The following is an 18687-nucleotide window of genomic DNA, read 5'->3' as shown; positions in this document are numbered from 1 at the left end:
GTTGTGGTGCTGAAACTTTTGATTGTTGTTTATGTTGCAGCTTATGCTGTAATGCCTGGTCTCAATTTGCTGAAAGCTGGTTGTACTTAAGTTCCATTGAAATCAGTGGGATTTAAATTAGTTAAGTCATACAGTCTAATCCTATGGTGCTCCAGCACCGCAAGGTCAAGTGGCACCAAAATGGCTGTTGCTGTATCCTGTGCATCCAGAGCAGCCACCGAAGTCTCCTTTGGGGAAGAGCTCTGCTGGTGCCAATAGATCTTCTTGGAGCTGTGCCCGCTATTTAGAGGGCACAGAACCAAGGAGGTCCATGATGGGTGGCTTGGCTCCAGAAGGGGCATAGGATTCAGTGGCAGCCTCTGCCACCTTCCTTACCCTACATGTTGAGCTTCTAGCACACACATTTTGTTACACATGCCTGCTCTATGCACTATGACAGACCTCCGCCAGGTGAGTGTGTAAATTGGCCTGATACCTCTAGTTAAAAAAAAAAATCATAGTTACATGGAAAATGTATTGAAGTGCGTTGTCCTGACTTCATCTTTTGTTTTCAAATCCATCAGAACTTGCTGTATCCTCTGCAGGCAAGTATTCATATCCAATGCTCTCTGCTTTCTCCTTCAGGAAAGCATTCTATCTTCATTACAGAGACCCTGAAGAGATAATCTCTGTCAACATTCTGAATTCAGGTCAAAGGCTTTAAAAAACAATTCACTTACAATCTTGATTTGCTTTGATTTTGAATGCATTGCCTTGTGGGCATACTGAAATACAATGTCTAATCGAATTTGGGATCACTTGGGTAAAAAAATGACTTGCAGACAGATAATAAATATTTCAGACAGGTCTAAAGAAGAGAAGAGAATTGGGGAATTGATATCTAAGGTAAATTAACTCTACTCTCCAGTGGTTTCATCTGTTTTACTGCCCCAGGAATGACTGTATTTATAAAGCTGTTTCTGTAAGAATCAGCTGTCAGAGTCTTGTTGGCCTGAAATGATTGTCCTTGCCTCTCAGCTGCTCTCTATTTTCTGACAGGTTTCATGATGAGGTAGAAGCTGATAAAGTGAAAATAATCTTTTGCTCAGTGACCCTGATAGTCTAAAAGAAAATATAGCAGAAAGAAGAATTCTGAAGTCAGCAAAAAACGGAAGTGTATCACATTAGGTAGTGAAGGAGCGACTACCTAACTAGAAAGAACAACAACAAAAAGCATCATGTTAGTATCAATAGTACTGGATATTAAAAGGTTATCATGAAGTAACTATTTTCCATTTCTGGAGGTGGTAAATCAAGGCCTGGCACACTGCCCAGGGCCACCTCTACTTTAATGGCACCCACCTCAGCTTCTAATTTTGTAATCTCCCCCCTAGAAGAAAAAAAAAAGTGAAAATGGAAATATCTAGGATGTAGCAATCCTGTGTCAGGAACTGACAATTAGTTTATACGTTACTGATTTGGGGTGGTGGCCCTGAAAAAAACTCAAGCCTCATGGCCTGGTCCGTGCTTCCTCAATAATGCCTGATAACTCTGATAATGTACAGAATCCGAATTGCATTACAGTGCAGCTGTGTAAAGTCCCAAAGTGAGGATGACTTCCCGCAAAATCCGGCCTTCCAGTCTGCACTGAGGCGATGTGAAACTAGACCACAAAGAAGTCGTTTTTGCATAACTACAACTTTCTTGCATTAAAATATGAAACAGCCATCTCATTCTTGTGCTATTTTTGAGTTGGTGAATAATGTGAGTTACCACACCATTTTCATGAAGTCAGTATTTAATTTGGATCTAACCTCATGCAGTAGGAACTTTTCTTCAACCTGTTTGACTGACCTCTAGTTTTCAGTGTATGGCACCTGGACATGTTCAAGAGCAGAGATGCCCTACCAGCCACAATATCTCACCTCAGCAAGGTGGGGAAATGTTATCATCTACTTCACAAAGTTCTTGCTAGCAGGATCCTGGTAAAGAGTGCAAAGAATGTTGCCTGTTTTCATATAAATCCAATATTTTCCTTCTGAATCTATGTCTGTATAGAATGCTATTATCTGTCCACTCCCACATTCACAGGGGCTGGTTGTATAATCCTGAGTCATGATGAAGTGCAGTAACATGTATACGAGATCCTTGACTCTTAATATTTCTGCTTGATGCATTCAGTGTCATTACCCACAGCTTAGCAGGATCATTGTGATGATCTCGTTGAACTCTTCTGAAACCAGGGAGGTAGAGCTATAATTTGTGCAAGGGTGGCATCAGGGCTTGGCCAGGTTGGGTACTGGGCCCACATCCATCAGAGGTCACCTACTGAACTCTTGCAGTGGTACTGCCTATGTGCCATAAAGGGGTAGGCAGAGAGTGCCAAAGGAACAGATCTTTGAATTGCAAGGGTTAAATAAGAGGGTTTTTTAAAAAGTGTTCAGAACTCCAAAAAAAAAAAAAAACCAACAACTTAAGAAAAGGAATTGCTCAACAAACTATTATTCTATTTAGAAAGATGTTTCACTGGCTAAGGCAGAATTATTATCAATGCAGTAGCACAAAAGCCCTTGGGCACCTAGCTTATGAACTCAGACCAAAAAAGAACAATGTTAGTAAAAGTCTTTGGGATTACAGAAGACAACACAGCTGCAAAATATCATCATTCAAGGAAGGAGCGGAGACTCACTGAGCTGTCAGAGTGAGGGAGTTTGAAGAAATTGGTAGCATGGGGGCATAACGAAGAAGAAGAAAAAGAAGAAGAAGCAGTAAATCTGGAAAGTTCTTTGACAGGTGAAGATGCCTAGAAATGGCCAAAAATATAGAAAGGGGAATTATTGATACACTCTTACTTTATTCCCAGATACAAAATAAATATAGTGGGAAGGCGGGTGGATCCAGAGCCTCCTGGCCCGACACAGGGCTGCTTTACTCTGCACCGGCTAAATAGCCAGCGCAGAGTTGAGTAGCCCCATTGAGGAGCCACTTCTCTTACCCAGGAGAAGGGAACGAATGTCCCCTTCCCCTGAGGAGACACTGGGACCTGCTGGCGGCTGGCTGGGGTCCACTGGATGCAGCGGCAGCCATTTCGGTGCTGCTGCTGCTGCCCTGGACACCGGGTGGTATGGAATTGAACTGTTAACTTCTCATGCTCTCAGTTAGGGCTTGAGAATCCAACTAAGAGAACAGGCTGTATTATTGGGGAACTTGTATTTTACACTGATTCTGTAACCAATGCTTGTTGGTCATGAGAACTGACAGAGAAGAGCAGGAGTTGAAGACCCTTACAGATCTGAGCTGCACAGTGGAAAAGACTGAATTTGCACTTTGAGGGCTCTGAAGAAGCTCCTTAGGAAAACAAGCACTGATGCAGTGAAGTTTTTTTTTTACCAATCATTTAAATCTCACTTTAATTTTATCTTTCTATCTTTTACAACCTTTTACTGGGATTACCTTTACAACCCTGTTGTATAGTATTTAACTGTTATTCCCTGATTATAGATAGGGGAGTGAAGCTGAAAGATAACTGCTTTATTCAAGGCCCCTGAGCATCAGATTAGGTGTAATGTAGGAGCTCCACAACTGGAACTCCTTTACTTTTTTCAAAAAGCAGGAAAGTATTTTCAGTGTGATGCTCCCTGATTTGAATTGGGGTTGTGGATATTGGGCAATGAGGGCACAATCCTAACCAACTTTCCAGCATCGAGGTAAGGACAATGCAGCTGCGAGGTAAGGGAACAAACATTCTCTTCCCTTGAGGTGGCCTCCATGACTGCCATCCAACTGCAGGGTGCAGCACATGCCCTGTTGGCACAGCTGTGTCAGTGCTGGAAAATTGGTTAGGATTTGGGCCGGAGGGGTTTAACTCCCCCTCCCACGCAGATTCCTTGACTTAAACCCCCCTGAACCTGCTGATAGTCTCAAAGGAGAACTTTTGTGTGTGTGTATATTCCCTTCCATAGCTGACAGCAGTGTTGGGATAGTGATTTGGATCAGAGATGTAAAGTCCTCCCACCACCCGTGACATGGCCACAACGCAAACTTAGCCTGCAACAGCTGATTTTTGGAAAAGATAAACTTTTTTGTTGAGATAAAAAGTTATGGAATGTGCACATTATGTCTCATTTGACTCTCAGGCCATGGCAGAGATGTACTGTAGTTTGAACTCAGTTCCAAATGTAGGTCACTTTCCACAAGACGACACAGGCTGGAAGATTATTTGCAGCATAAGACAGTAGAACTTTTCCTATTAGAACTATGTGTATTTTCAAAATTCTTATCTATTTTGTTTTGGACTGTATATTTATAGTACACCACCCCATAGTACACTTTATCCTGTGTAAATCTGAAAATAAAACTCCAGTTATCTGCATGCATGACTATCTGAAAGGGCTCTTAAATCTCTTCCAAGTCCTATGAATAAACAAGACAGTACAATAATCACTAAAATGCTTTTAAAAGAAAGTTCTTTTGCTATTTCTATGTGAGGCTGTCTGTGGCAGTTCTTATCTCAAAATTAATGTTTTATTTTTATGGTGTATATATGAGGACTTTGGCCATGCACGATTATGGTGTGTCTATCATTTGGTGTGTTCTCCCTCACAAAGATTGGTTCTGAAATAACAAAGGATGAAAAATTGTCAAGTAGTCTTGAACTGTACACAACCCTTTTAATTTTAAAGAAGGAAAAGATTAAAAGGATCGACACTTTATGTTCCAAGAAGCAGTGAAAGATGAACAGCAGGTGAGTTGAACTGACTATTTGTGTTCCTGTGTATCTGTTTCCATGTTAATGTATGAAGGGGGAAGTTGCACATCTGTATGGAATTTGGTTATTGGGTCTTTTTCTCTTGTTACACATCAGTGTGAGAGCACACAAATAGAAAGTGCATTTTTGTATTATCCACAGTGGAATTAAGTAACTTTGGGCTTCTCCTAGACAAGAGCTGCACCCGAGTGCATCTGCTCTCTCCCTTGACTGTCTTTGAACCTCTTTCAAGCTGCAACCTCTTTTAATGCACCTTCACTTTACTTTAAGAAGCTCAGACTAGTTATATATACATAGGGCCCAATCCTATCCAACTTTCTGGCACCGATGCTACTGCAGTGCAGCCCCAGGGCAGGGAAACAAATGTTCCCTTACCTTGTGGAGGCCTCCATAACTACCCTCCCACAACTAGATACAGCACACACCCCAATGGTACAACTACACCAAGGCTGGAAAGTTGGATAGGATTTGGCCCATAGTTCTCTCTCCCTGCTCCCATTTTATCCTCACTACAAACCCTATGAGGTACATTAGGCTGAGTCTAATAGGTCATGACTAAGCCTAGGCTTGCCTAGTGAATTTCTTGAGGAATGATTTGAACCTGAGTCTTCCTGGCTCTAGTTCAAGATTGGCCTAAGAAGACCTCCCAGCATCTGAGATGCTGTTATCAACTGCGGTTCCCCTTTATGGAGTGACGTTTCAACCTCTGCTCCTCTCACTCCCTGAATTGGAAAAGGAGGATAGAGCAAAGGAGATAAGAGTGGTGGGCTTTCTGAGAGGAGGCAGCAGTGCAGGAAAGTGGGTGAATAGAGGTGGATGCCTCTTGTTACTCTACTGCCTGAGTGACTACCTCAGTCAGTCTCATGGATGGGTGGGCCTTGTTGTAGTCTAGCACTTACCACTAAACCACAGTGGTTCTTATTGTGCGTATGATTCTCACAATGTATATGAATCATGCATGACCAATTATCTCTGAGAAGAGGAAATTATGCAAGGAAAATGCTTTATAGGCTTCAATCCTATGGTAAATTAATTTACTTTCAAATTTAGGACTGGAGTGTTCATATTAGGGTTGACACCTCTTATATTGGATACTGGAGTCATATCTTGTTCTCCTTTAAATCTCCAATAGTCATCAGGAGAAATGGCCATTGCAGCTGCTCTCGTTCTTCCATAGTTCTCTTTTCACCTCACCTTTGGCTTGACACGTGGTCTTCAAAGGTGTTCCACACTGGTGAGGAAGACAAGTACTATACACTACTGAAGGAACAGGCAGGAGGAGCTTTAGTTATTTTTTTTCTCCAGTTTCAACTGGAAATTTAAAGGGTCACATCCAGTACTTAAAGGGTAACATCTGGTATTGTAGATCAATGGTTCCAATGTATTTTCACTTGTGTGCCCCTTGGCAGCCCATTTCCATAAATTGTATCCCTTGTATTAGCAACATGTTTGTAATTAATGCAGTTGCTGTTATTTCAGATTTATATGTTTTCAGCTATTAATCCATATCTGATAATACATGAACTGATAACCAGAAACTAGCAGTTTCTGGGGCTTTCGCAGCCAACTGCCTTCCTGCCTGCCTTGCCAATCCTGTAAGGAATTCTAATACAGACCTGCCTTTTCCTGCCATTATTCAGTTCTTTTCCGAGTCCCTGTAAAGGTCATGGCAAGTACCCCTAGGGGTACATTTACCCCATTGGGAACCACTGTTGTAGAGGGATAACTTAATTGCTATGGAAGGCTTAAGGATGCCAGTCAACATGATAATTGCATACTATTCTTTATTGTCTGAAAGATGCAGGATGCCCATAGAGCAAGAGGAAATGCCCACCTCAGTCCAAACTGCAACTAATGACAGTGTCACCTATACACAAGACTGTATAGTGACATTTTCTACACACACAGAAATGGATCCAAAGAAGCAACCCAAGGAAAGGCATGCTTCTATGTTGCAGCGTACAACACATAGTGCTATCAGCTGAAGAGACTTGCGAAAGTGGTTTGTGGGCAAAGGGGCAGCCCTACTGTTTAAAAACAAAACGAAACCAGAAAATCTAGCTGGGCACTCTAAAGCCCTTGGATGTTCCTTAATTAGTTATTTGGTTCAGAGATGCCCAAAAACATTTTGGTGCCTAGGTCTGAAAATCCAAATGGCTCACTCCATAGTAATAAATTATAATAAGAGACTATTGACAATGTGTTGGTCTCTAATGGCATCTCAAAATTTGTTGTCCAAGATCTTGACAGAACTGGCCTTGCTTTGTGCTTCTTCATCATAGAATCAGTGGGAGGCAGTAGCCAGTATTGTTCATTACAGTACTTTGCCCAGACAGATATCCAAATGTGGGTGGTGTAAATGGCTCTTTTCCTTTGTCCAGTGAGGGAAAACATCCCAGAATGGGCTGCTGCTTGTTTATTGCTTTTCTCATCTGCTGTTTTAATTAAGCTGCTGATCTGCAAGGTACTTGGACCCTGGGACCTAGCTTAGTGAATGCTTTTTTTAGGGGAGGGGGTGATCTTTGTCATGGCACAATCCTATGCATGTAAATCCCATTATAGTCAGTGGGGCTTACTCCCAGGAAAGTGTGGATTGGATTGTAGCCCTAGGGCCCAATCCTATCCAACTTTGCAGCAATGATGCAGCCATGTGAACTTTATGTTGCATTCTGTGGTGGTGGTGGTGGGGGCAGTCATGGAGGCTCCTTTAGGTAAAGGAATGTTTGTTCCCTTACCTCAGGGCTGCATTGTGGCTGCATCAGCACTGGAAAGTTGGAGAGGATCGGGCCCTCAGTCTGTTGCAGCAAAAAGAACAAAGGCCTTTTCACAAATGTATTAAGTTTTGGTGGTGAAGAGTTCTTTTCCTTGCTGTTGAAGGGGGAGCTGAAGATCCCTAGTGGAATTAGCCACAAGCCTGGTCTGAACTAGCCAGGGAAGGGAAAGGAAGGTTGCGTTTGGGAAGCAGGAAATCATCACTTTGCAAGGATCTGATTTTATGGGGAGAAATTATGGGAGGATTGATGGAAAGTTCTTGGGGAGGGGGGGAGAAACAAGGCAAAGGGCAGCGGGAGGTCAAGGGATGTACGCAGCTTTGATGTGGGGGCCTTCGTGCCTCCAGCCTGATGCACCCGACGCTCACGGGTGTGGCTGGAGAGCAAGCAGTAAATCACTGCCGGAGTGCTGGTGCCTGCCTCGTGGGGCGGACTCTCCTCCCTCTGCGCTGTGTGTCTGCAGCTGCACACGCAGCCCAGGGTGCTTTCAGCTGAGCCTCGGAAGCAGCCATGCAACGCTGCCGCACCGGCCAAGTGGCTTAGGGACGCCCAGGAGCAGGCGACTGCCAGAGAACTTCCAGGAGCCGCGCCTGGGACTGATTCCCTTCCAGGAGTGCACGATTGCCCTCCAGGTAAGAACATGTGCGAAGAGGAATCCCGGCGATCAGAATGGAGCAGCGGCTGCAAAAGCCACAAAACACTCCTGGGGGGAATGAGATCAGCCTCAGTGTGATAGGAGTCGGAGAAACACAACCAGGCTGCTGGCGGGCAGGGCGTGAATCTAAAAAAGAATCGAGCCCTTGGCAGTGGCAGAAGTTAGTTGTGGCAAGAAGGAATAAGGAGCCCCATCCTGGGTAGGTCAGTGGGGTTTACTCTCGAAGAAGCCTGCCCAGTATTGCCACGCCTGAGTGGCAATTATTTAAAAAAAATAATAATAATAAAATAATTATTTAAAATTATTATTTTGGTTAGGATCAGCTTCCCTTCTGAAGTTCTCTGCTCAAGTTTTATAGGGAAACTTTGAGAATGGAAGTGATCCCTATACGCTCAAGATTTCTGGATGCGGATGAGTTACTCCTTCATGCTGCTGAATCTTCCTGCTGTAATTGCACTTAAGAGTGGTACAAGAGTGAGGCTACACTCCTACGCACACTCTCCTGGGAGCAAATCCCATTGAACAGAATGGGACTTACTTTTGAGTAGACCTGTTTAGGATTGGACTGTGAATTCTCTCATATGGGCTGTGTGCGGAAGTTATCCACATTCCTGTGTCTTGTGTGAAATGTGCATGCTTGTTCTAATTTTTCTGCCAAATTTTCATAAGACCTGTTTTGTTAGGTTAAATTATGTGCCAGATAATTGGAAAAGTAATACTGTGCAACCCCTATAGTCTGTGATTGTCTTACCAATATTTGGGAACTAGTAGAAACTGTGAAATGTATTAATGACATTGGAGCCAGAGATGGTTATCAGTCACGTGATGATTGTGTAGCAAACTGAACTTTCTTTACCCGTTATTAGAGTGGCAGGTATAAACATAAGATATAGTACAGTTCAGTTGCTTTTGTTCTTGTTTCTGTAAAGCCTGGTGCAACTTGCTGTGTGGTATGATTGTAATAAAACGTTATGTGGGGTCAAAAAGGGTGATGGAGGATATATTATAAAATACTCATAGCTTAAATATTTTGTTGCTTATCCACACTCATCATCTCACTGTTCTGTGCTGGAATCAAGGTTGATGGGTGGGTCTATCTTGGTGCAGGAGTTTGGAAGAGATGAGATTTTGAGTCTTTCCAAGTTGATTTTATAACATTATCAGTTCTGTAACATTTTTCAGTACTAAGTGCGTATTTCTGCTCATTCATCTTTTCTACTCAATATACAGCAATACACACAATTCTGAAACTTCCAGCATATGTTATGTAAAGGGCAAGCTTCCACCTAGAGGTCTTTGAAGGGCATTTACACACTGTGCATGCTGAGTCCTGTATTTGCCCCCTTAGTTATTAATGTGACAAAAGTTGCCTTTGGATTCAGAAGCGGTTAATAATGGAGAGATTTGCTTAATGAAATGTGGGTGATTGTGTGTTGAGTTGTAAGAGTGTCTTTTAAAAAAAAAACACCCTGTTACTATGGTAGTGGGGATGTGATGGAATTTGCCCATTAAACATCCCAGCTGATTTTCTTTCAGCAGACACAACTGGCATTGATGCCTGAATATACAAAGCATTCCTCTATGAAGCAAGGTTTGTTTAAAGCATACAAGCTTTTAAAAAAATGCATATACATATGCACAACTTTTAAAAACTGCTGATTGATTCCTAAAGTTAGGAAGTAACTAGAGAATGTTTCTGCTTTCCACCACATCCCAGTTGTTTACCATGTTGCATCCAGATTACCTTATTATCAAATGAGCCCAGGCAGCCTTGGCAGTGTTTTGGATAAAGCTTAACTGGAGTCAGGGTTTTGGGATTGGACAGGCTTTCTTACTAATCAGTCTGGAAAGTTAGCTCAGAAGGAGAAATCGGCTGCCTTGTAGCTGTGCTGACAACATTGTTCTCTTGCTTTGTTTGCCCAAAGTATGAATAGTGGGTTGTGTTTGTCCCTGAAAGGAGGAAGGGAGAGAAGAGCCCCCTTCTCTCTGATATGACTCACCCTGAAGGAAGAACTGGTGTGGATCTAAACTGCAGACAACAGACCCTAAGGTCAAGGAGCCTAGATGAGTGGTTGATAATAGGAAAGAAATTAAGCTAGGCCCAATTATTTTGAAACAATCTACAGCTGTATTTGATGCAGTGATCAGCATGATGTAAGGAATGCATTCACATTCTCTTTCTCTAACCTACCTAGCAGGGAGGTTGTAAGAATAGTGAAAGGAAATAATCCCATGTACATTACCCTGAGCTCCTCGAGAAGAGAGCTGGACAAAAATATTAGTCCCAATCAAGCCAAAATTCTATTCATTTCAGTGGAGGCATTTATTCCTATCCATAATTTTCTTATTTAAATCACCAGGATTTAAAAGTGCTTAATTTGGATTGGGTTATGCCCTAAATAAACTCTAATAAGTGTGTATTGATGCTGTAATTGAATGAATTGATAAAAAAACACGGGTGGAGTACACAGTAAACCACTTTAGGCTGGATTTTCTCTCCTCCTCAATCTATTATTTTAAAAGATAATTAGATTTACAGTTAGTGGATAGTTGACTGAAAACATTCACATGAGTATCCATGACAATTCCTGGAAATCATGGCAGGGGAACAATGGAGGGATGCCATAAAGGAAGTTAGGTGCAGAAGGAGAGGATTTTTCTTAGTCTCCAAATAAGAAATCCAGTATAAATTATAATTAAGGTTGTAGTCCTACCCACGCTTCCTTGGAAGTACAGCAACAAAGTCTTGTGTCATCTTAAAGGCCAACAAAGGCTGCAATACTATCCACACTTACCTGGGAGTAAGTGCCATTGACTGTAATGGGACTTGCATCTGAGTAGACATGCATAGGCTTGGGCTCACATCTACCCTGTTTTCTTCAATACAAATAAATCAATGTACTAGATCAGCGTTTCTCAAACTATGGGTCAGGGCCCACTAGGTGGGTCATGAGTCAATTTCAGGTGGGTCCCCATTCATTTCAGTATTTTATTTATAATATCATAGACTTGATGCTACCATGGTATGTGACTGCATTTGGGGAAATGTTTCAGACTTGTACTTTTAAGAAGTTACTATGTCTATTCTTTTAACAATGATAGTCAATGGGACTTACTCCTGGCTAAGTGTGGGTAGAATTGCAGCCTAGGATTGCTAAAAATTTTCCTACTTGATGATGTCATTTCCAGTCATGAGATCACATCCAGTGGGTCCTGACAGATTCTCATTCTAAAAAGTGGGTCCTGGTACTAAATGTGTGAGAACCACTGCACTAGATGATGGGGAGCAGCATTCTAGCCTAGCATTTACCCTGAATTTCTAGTTTTCTCAGTGAAGGAGAGGCTTTTTGGTATGGAGGAAGATTCAGTCCTGTGAGCCTGTAATTTGGCTGGGCAATCTGATGGAGCTTTGCTATCTTGGTAAGCTGCTAAACTGGTGATAATTCTGTCAGTTCAGTATTTTTCACTGGCTGCTTCATGAATCTGACAAAGACGACTCATGGAAGTTTGTACCACAATAGTTGTTTAGTCTTCTAAGGTGCCACAAAACTCTTTGTTGTGTTTTACTCTAAAGATAAGAGACTAACATTGCAGACCAATGTTTTTGGAATGTGCCTGTACTGGGAAGTACATCTGGCTGTAAATGACTGAATAAATATCTCTGAAGTGGAGTGTTTGGCTGTGTTTTAAGAAAGAATTAGAGTTGTCAAGGTAAAATAGTGATGGCCAACTTAGTGGTGTATCCAAGGGTCCAATCCTATCTAACTTTCCAGTGCCGATGCAGCCCTGAGCCAAGGGGAAAAAAATGTTCCCTTACCTTGAGGAGGCAGTGCATGCCTTACTGGAGGAGCTGCATCAGCTCTGGGGTGTTGGATAGGATTGGGCCCTAAATATTCTTAATGAGACTTTGTGTTATAATCTCAAATACTGGTAAGAACAAGGATCTGGATTCCATAGCATATTTCTCATGACACTTTGGGAGTCTTTTGTTCCACTTTTCTACAAATTCTAAGATGTACATGATTAATATACCAGATTCGTACACTTATTCCACCTGAGGCTGCTGAAGATGTTACCGTGACTCCTCGAGTTCTCCCATCTTAAGAACAGCAAGGAGGGCTCGTCTTCCCTGGTTTCTAACTGTAAGCCATTCTGCCTGAGATTGCTTAAGATTTGTCTTGTTAATTCCTGTCATTGAACACAAGAACAAAAGTGACTAATAAATGTATTAAAGAAGTGTGTAGATTTTCACGCACACTTGTGTGTAGATTTGGAGGTGCAGCTTTTCAAACTGTTTCACACAGTGACGTGACCAAGCTATGCCTGCTCAAATCAGCTTCACTCCGTAGCAGTTGGACTCCTAATGCTGAAAGGATGGTCATGCCTGCTGTAAAAGATCTTGGGCTCAGGCTTATCTAACTTTCCAGCGCTGATGCAGCTGTGACAGCGGGGCATGTGCTGCATCCTGGGATGGTGGGGCAGTCATGGAGGCCTCCTCAAGGTAAGGGAACTTTATTCCCTTACCTTGGGGCTGCATTGCAGCAGTATTGGTGCTGGAAAGTTGGATTGGGCCCCTTGATACATTAGTGTGCTATTCAGGGAAGATGAATATGAATCCCTCATGTGCAAACCTCTATCTTCAAAGAATTGTGGAATATGATCAAAAGAGCTAAATTATGAATTATATACTTTTCTGAAATTAGTTCTTCTTTGAACTGTCAGCAGAATGTGTTGTGCCTGCCCTAAAGCAATCTATTGATTAAAAAATGAATAGTAGTAGTAAAGGCAATAGGAAAGTGTCTCTGCTTGCAGGGAGTGTGGCTGCTGATATTGCTTTTTGATTGAAGCCCTTTGCACAGCGTTGAATCCCGTACTGGATGGTCTCCAGGGCAGTAGAGGGAAGCCGGCAAAAATGGCTCATGCACATTTTTGATGAATTCTACTAAAACTGGCTATTCATACTTATTGATCTATTAGAAACATAGGCATAGTATAATTCCGGGATGGGAACTGGACCTGGATGACTCAGAGTCAAGTCATGAAAATGTGTGTTTTTTTGCTGACTCATGGGTTGCATGCATGGATGACTTGGAAAAATGCTTGAACCAAGGCCCCTTGACTTGGCACTCATTCCTACGAATGCTGACTTGAGTCTGCCTATGTGTGGGTGTGTTTGCTTACTGTTTTTGCAGTGTGAAAAGCCTTGTGGGGCCAGCATTCCAACCTGGCGAACAGCAGGGAAGTTCCAACCAAGAGGCAGGGAAGGGCTAATGCATGGGGGGGGGGGGAGAGAAAACTCTTTTCCCCATCTCTGATAGGAAGGAAGGAATGGATGATCATTGGACTGAGGATGGGAGGTTTGGTATTTTCTTTGACTGAGGGAGAGCAGAAGGAGGAGCCAAGAGGGATCTTGCCTTATGATTGGCAAGGAGACTGTGGGAGGGAGTGGATCTGGCAGTGATGGTGCATGCCACATCCTATCCCCTCTTTTAAGAGTCTCCCTGCCCCTTTTTTTCCTCAGACTTGAGCTAGCTACAGACCTGGCTCAAGTCTGAGGAGACCCACTGTGGAATGGGAGGCTTGTGGAGGAGTAAGGGGAAATATTTCCCTTTCCCCTCCAGAGCTTCCTGATCTGCCCCCCTACTGGATACAACACAATCCTTTTTGGTGTTGCTGCACTACAGGGAGTGGGGAGGGTAGAATTGGGCTCTTAATCAAGCAGGTGTTTAATTATTTTATTCTCTTGCTGGGGAAAGGAGTTTAATTTTTGAGGCTGTAGTATTATATCATACAATTTCATACATTAACTTGAAGCCCTCAGGCCTCTTCTTCTGCACTAGTCCACTGAGCAGCTTTTCTGTTATGTGGTGCTAAGGGTTATTTTCTAATCTGAGGCCAAGAGTGCTCAAACTTTATCCTTCTGTGTATTCCTCAGGCAGGAAAAAACTAGACAAAACAGCTGTCTGTGTAGCCTACTGACTTTGGAGGTGATGAGAGCCTGTGAAATCAGTGGTGTGGTTTCATTGGATGTTGAACACAAGGATTCTCCAAGGGCTATTTTCTTAGGTTGCTAATGTGTGGGGTGTGGTGGGTAGAGTAGTCTGAGGATTGTAACTTGTGTTGGCTATAAATGCAGCAGTGGCAGGGTCTAGACTTGTTTCAGAGGAGGGCCACCTTGGACTGTTTGAAGCCAGTGCTAAGCAAATGATTAGTAATCTTAAGAGAAGAGCAACAGGGAAACAAAAGGCTGCTAGAAAGTTGTATGATTTCTTTTGGTCCTCAGCACTATCAGCCAGTGGGAAGGTACATGAATTCCTTGGATACAGAGTACTAGGCACCTGGGAGGCTGGCATGTACATAGTTTAGCTATACTGTATATTAATTAGGTGGAGGAAGAGAGAAGGTCTGTTCCTCTTTCTAGCAACAGCCCCAACCTAGGGCAGTGGTTCTCACACATTTCGCACCGGGACCCACTTTTTTAGAATGGGAATTTGTCAGGACCCACTGGAAGTGATGTCATGACCAGAAGTGAAGTCATCAAGCAGGGAAATTTTTAGCAATCCTACCCACACTTACCCAGGAGTAAGTCCCATTGACTGTCATTGTTAAAAGAATATACATAGTAGCTTGTTAAAAGTACAGGTCTGTAACATTTCCCCAAATGCAGTCACATACCATGGTAGCATCAAGTCTAATAGATTACAAATAAAATATTGAAAGGAATGGGGACCCACCTGAAATTGGCTCACGACCCACCTAGTGGGTCCTGAACCACAGTTTGAGAAACACTGTCCTAGGGAAAGCCTGCCCCTCGCATGTTGAAAATAACTGCAGTAAACACTTGTGCATTGATGACTCTGTGATTTTTACATGCCTGGGCTTCTGCTGCCGTAGCGTGCTCTGCAGAACGATTGCCTTGGGAGCTGTAAGTTCTGTTTGATGATAGTCTCTGTAAAATAAATGATTCATTTTGACAATTTTAGCTATTTAGCATAAGCTTTTGAGATGATTTGATGAATGAAAAAAAAAAAACTAGTGTTGGCATGAGCAAGTAAAGAAAATCCCACAACAGTTTAAAGTTGGGAGGAAAACAAAGCTCATTACGCTTGTTCTGCTGATTCAGAAGGATGCTCATGTTGTGAGGATCTGTTCTAATATGCTTTTAGTTAATCATAATATTAAACAGTAAAGATGAGTCAACACTTTTTGTTGCAATAAAGGTAGTGGTGCAGAACAGTAGACACTTTCAGAGAAGCTCTTCAAAAGAACTTGCTCTTTGTATTATCTGAAGTTTTGACGTTTGACACGCATGCCTGTTGGTGATAGACTCATACCAGTAAAGTCTTCTAGGTGCCAATAAAGTCTTCTAGGTGCCAGTTCTGCAACACCTACATCAAAGGCTATGAGAGTGAAAGAAAGACAAACCAACTGAGACAGACCAAACCAACTTCGGTGCAAAAATTGGTATTCTAAGGCTGCAGTCCTATGCATGTGAAATCAGTCCAGCTTCATTCAGTGGAGCTTAGCATCAGATAAGTATTGTAGGATTGTTGGATATCTACACCAGACAGCCTGGGAAGAAAGCTGAATCTCTGGGAAGGGGGACAAGAATGGTTACAGATCAAAATATTTACTTTGATTGTCAATTTAGATAGTTTGGTATACTCTCAAGAGCTGTAACTTTCAAGCAAATATTTTTGTTTGGGGGGTGCTGTAGGCTGTTGCAGCAACCCAGGAAGCCTATGCCCCATGTCTGCAGATCTTATTAACTTTCATTGTTAATGAAAGCCGTCATATATATGTTTTAACTAAAAGGCTGTGATCCTAAGCATTTTTAATTTGTAAAATAAAATATTTGAAATCAATGAGACTTTGAAATGGATATGTTTAGAAGAAGCATGGATGGCCTACTAGTAGCCTGATTGAACCAAATAACATGTGATAGAATCCAGAGATGAAGGTACATGATACTGTTGCATTGCAGGTGTTGGCTTCATCAATACTTGGATGGAAAAGTACTGATGAACTATATCTAAGCTGTTCTGGGCTTTCTAAGGGAAGAGTAAAGATATAAACACAGTAAACAGACTGAAGCCTGTTGTTTGCATCGCTAGCACTGACCCAGCAGCAAGTGCTTAGGCCAACTGCTATACTAAAAAGATAAGCAGCAAAATGTATCCGTGGATACTGGGGCATGCTTGGCCTGGGTGTAATTTTTACAGTACAAAGAATGCGATAACAAAACATTGTTGTAGAAAGCAGTGTTATAAGAGGTGATACTTGTGTTTGCCCTTAACATTTTGATGAACATTTTGATGAAAACAGACAAGATACTGTTCTCACTTTACAAGCAGTGACTTTCTTGAAGCCATACAAAGCCAAACTGCATGTTCAGAAATTGTGCATGGTGCAGCCCTCTTGGGAATGTGCCATATGTTATTTATGTAGCACCATCAAAGTGCATGGCATCTTTCAATAGAAGAGAAGACAGTCACAAGGGGCTCACTTCAAAATGCAGAAGAGCAACCATATTAGATTGTTTTGCAGCACAAAAACAGGATTCTGTGGCACCTTTAAGACTAATGGATTTTGCAGAAAAAATGCCTAAGTGAAATCTAGCCAACAAAACCATGTGCCACAATCAGTCTGTTAGTCTTAGGCAGCGCAATCCTAACTGGTCATGGAATGGAGAAGCTGGCAGGCTGCCCCATATCCAATTTGGAGCTGAAAGTGGCTTAGCCTGGGGCAAGGGGAAGTGCTTCCCTTTCCCCTGCAGCCCCAATGGAGTTGTGCTGCGCTGCCCAGGAACAGGGTAAGGATTCTGCACAAGTGCTGGATCCTGGCCCCACCCCCCTGCCCTCTTGCCGCCCACCCAAGGCCCACCTGCTGCCCACCCTCCCCTGTCCTGGAACACCTCCTCCAATGCCCCCCCCCAGATCTCTGTGCCAGCTGAGCTAAGCTGGTGTGAACTTACCTGGGTCTGTTGGCGCAGAGGCTGAATGCAGCCTCTGTGGGCTGGTGTGTGTCCTTGCGCCAATCCTGCTGACACCCGAGGCGGCGTAAACATGCTTGATGGCATGTTTGCAACCTTCCTTCCTGGGGCCGGTGCAATAAACTTGCGCCGGCCCAGTGCAATGTTAAGATTGTGCTCTGAGATGCTGCAGTATTCTTATATTTCTCAAAATGCAAGTGTAGAGTTGCTTGTTTGAATACTCCCACATGTTTTTTTAAACAACTGTACATATAAAATTCATTGGGAAGTAAACTAGAACTGATACTAGTCCTCCCCTAGGCCTCCCTGGTGCCCAAGACCATGAGGCTGGGTACTATCCTTTTTTCCTGCTGACCTCCCCAGCCCTGTTAATCTCTCCTGCAACTTGCCTCCTTGTTATCATCCCCCTACTGTTGCCACACTCTTCCTTATGCTACATCAAAAAGCAGAGAGGGTGAGGAAGGATGTGGGGAGAGATGGTGGGCTAGAGAAGCTCCTCTCCCCACTCTCTCTGTCCCATTTCTGCCTTTTAAAATGGCGGGCACTTCCTTCATTACCATGCTGTTGCTGTCGTCAGGTAATAGCTGATGGACTGCTCCCTCTAATGTTCCACCATACTCTGCATCTCGGTGTGGCTCCCTGGGTCTTCCCTGTTGATATGGCAACTTCCTGTGAGCATGGTTTGATGTGGCCAGGGTATGATCATGCATTCCCCCCCATCTACTTGCTAAAAGTTCTGCAGTCCCAGACGGACTGTACTGTACTGTACTGTACTGTACTGTACTGTACTGTACTGTACTGTACTGTACTGTACTGTACTGTACTGTGGGTTTGTTTTGAATGGGGTCTTCTCTGTAGCGGAGGTAGAGTTCAAACTCAGGTCTCCCATGTCTGAGTTCAACTCTCTATCCACACTGACTCTTGATACTGCTGGTGTCAACATGTTTCTCTGTGAGTTTTGAAGTTTTAACATTTTATCTCTTCCATGTGGGTTTCAGTCAACAAAACTAGCCTTAGGGTTAATGACTGTGCCCCAGATTTTGAAAGAAAAAGATACAAGAGAAGCAAACTAAAAGAACACATTTTGTTGTTTTTGGAATCTGCTTTTGTTATGGTTTTAGGCATCTCTGCTAATAAGACCAGATAACATGTTGCCAGACATGCATTTTAAGTAGCTTCAGACTCTTTAAATATCCCAGAGCAGAATCCCATTTTTATTTGAGCTGGATTTTTGTAATTATCAAACTCAGTGCTATAGCAGCAGTAAAAGCCGTCTGAAATAACAAAGATTTAAGTTGGGACAATAGGAGAGAAAAACTAAAAATTGTGCAATGAAGAGAATCTTAACCAAGACTGACTTTGTGAATTTCCATAGCTCAATGGATATTTAAATCAAACCAAGGCAATATTTTCATTGCCACTTGTCCAAAATGAAGGATACTCATTTAATCATATTTATATACTGCTCTTCCTTTAGAAACCTTAGTTTTCATGGGACTCCAAGTAGTTTAGGCTCTGATCG

General features: G+C 42.6%; 1 protein-coding gene across 1 annotated transcript in view; it reads left to right on the top strand.

Moving 5' to 3' along the window:
- Positions 1 to 8067: 8067 nt before the first annotated feature.
- Positions 8068 to 18687, top strand: part of BCAR3 (BCAR3 adaptor protein, NSP family member) — a 93644-nt gene continuing 83024 nt past the window's right edge. The window contains exon 1 of the mRNA XM_066623465.1: positions 8068 to 8150. The gene's annotated coding sequence lies outside the window, so the exon portion shown is untranslated. The remainder of the gene's footprint in view (positions 8151 to 18687) is intronic.

The sequence above is a fragment of the Tiliqua scincoides genome, chromosome 4 (assembly GCF_035046505.1).
Source record: "Tiliqua scincoides isolate rTilSci1 chromosome 4, rTilSci1.hap2, whole genome shotgun sequence".
Taxonomy (NCBI): Eukaryota; Metazoa; Chordata; class Lepidosauria; order Squamata; family Scincidae; genus Tiliqua; species Tiliqua scincoides.
This window is presented reverse-complemented; position numbering and strand designations above follow the sequence as displayed.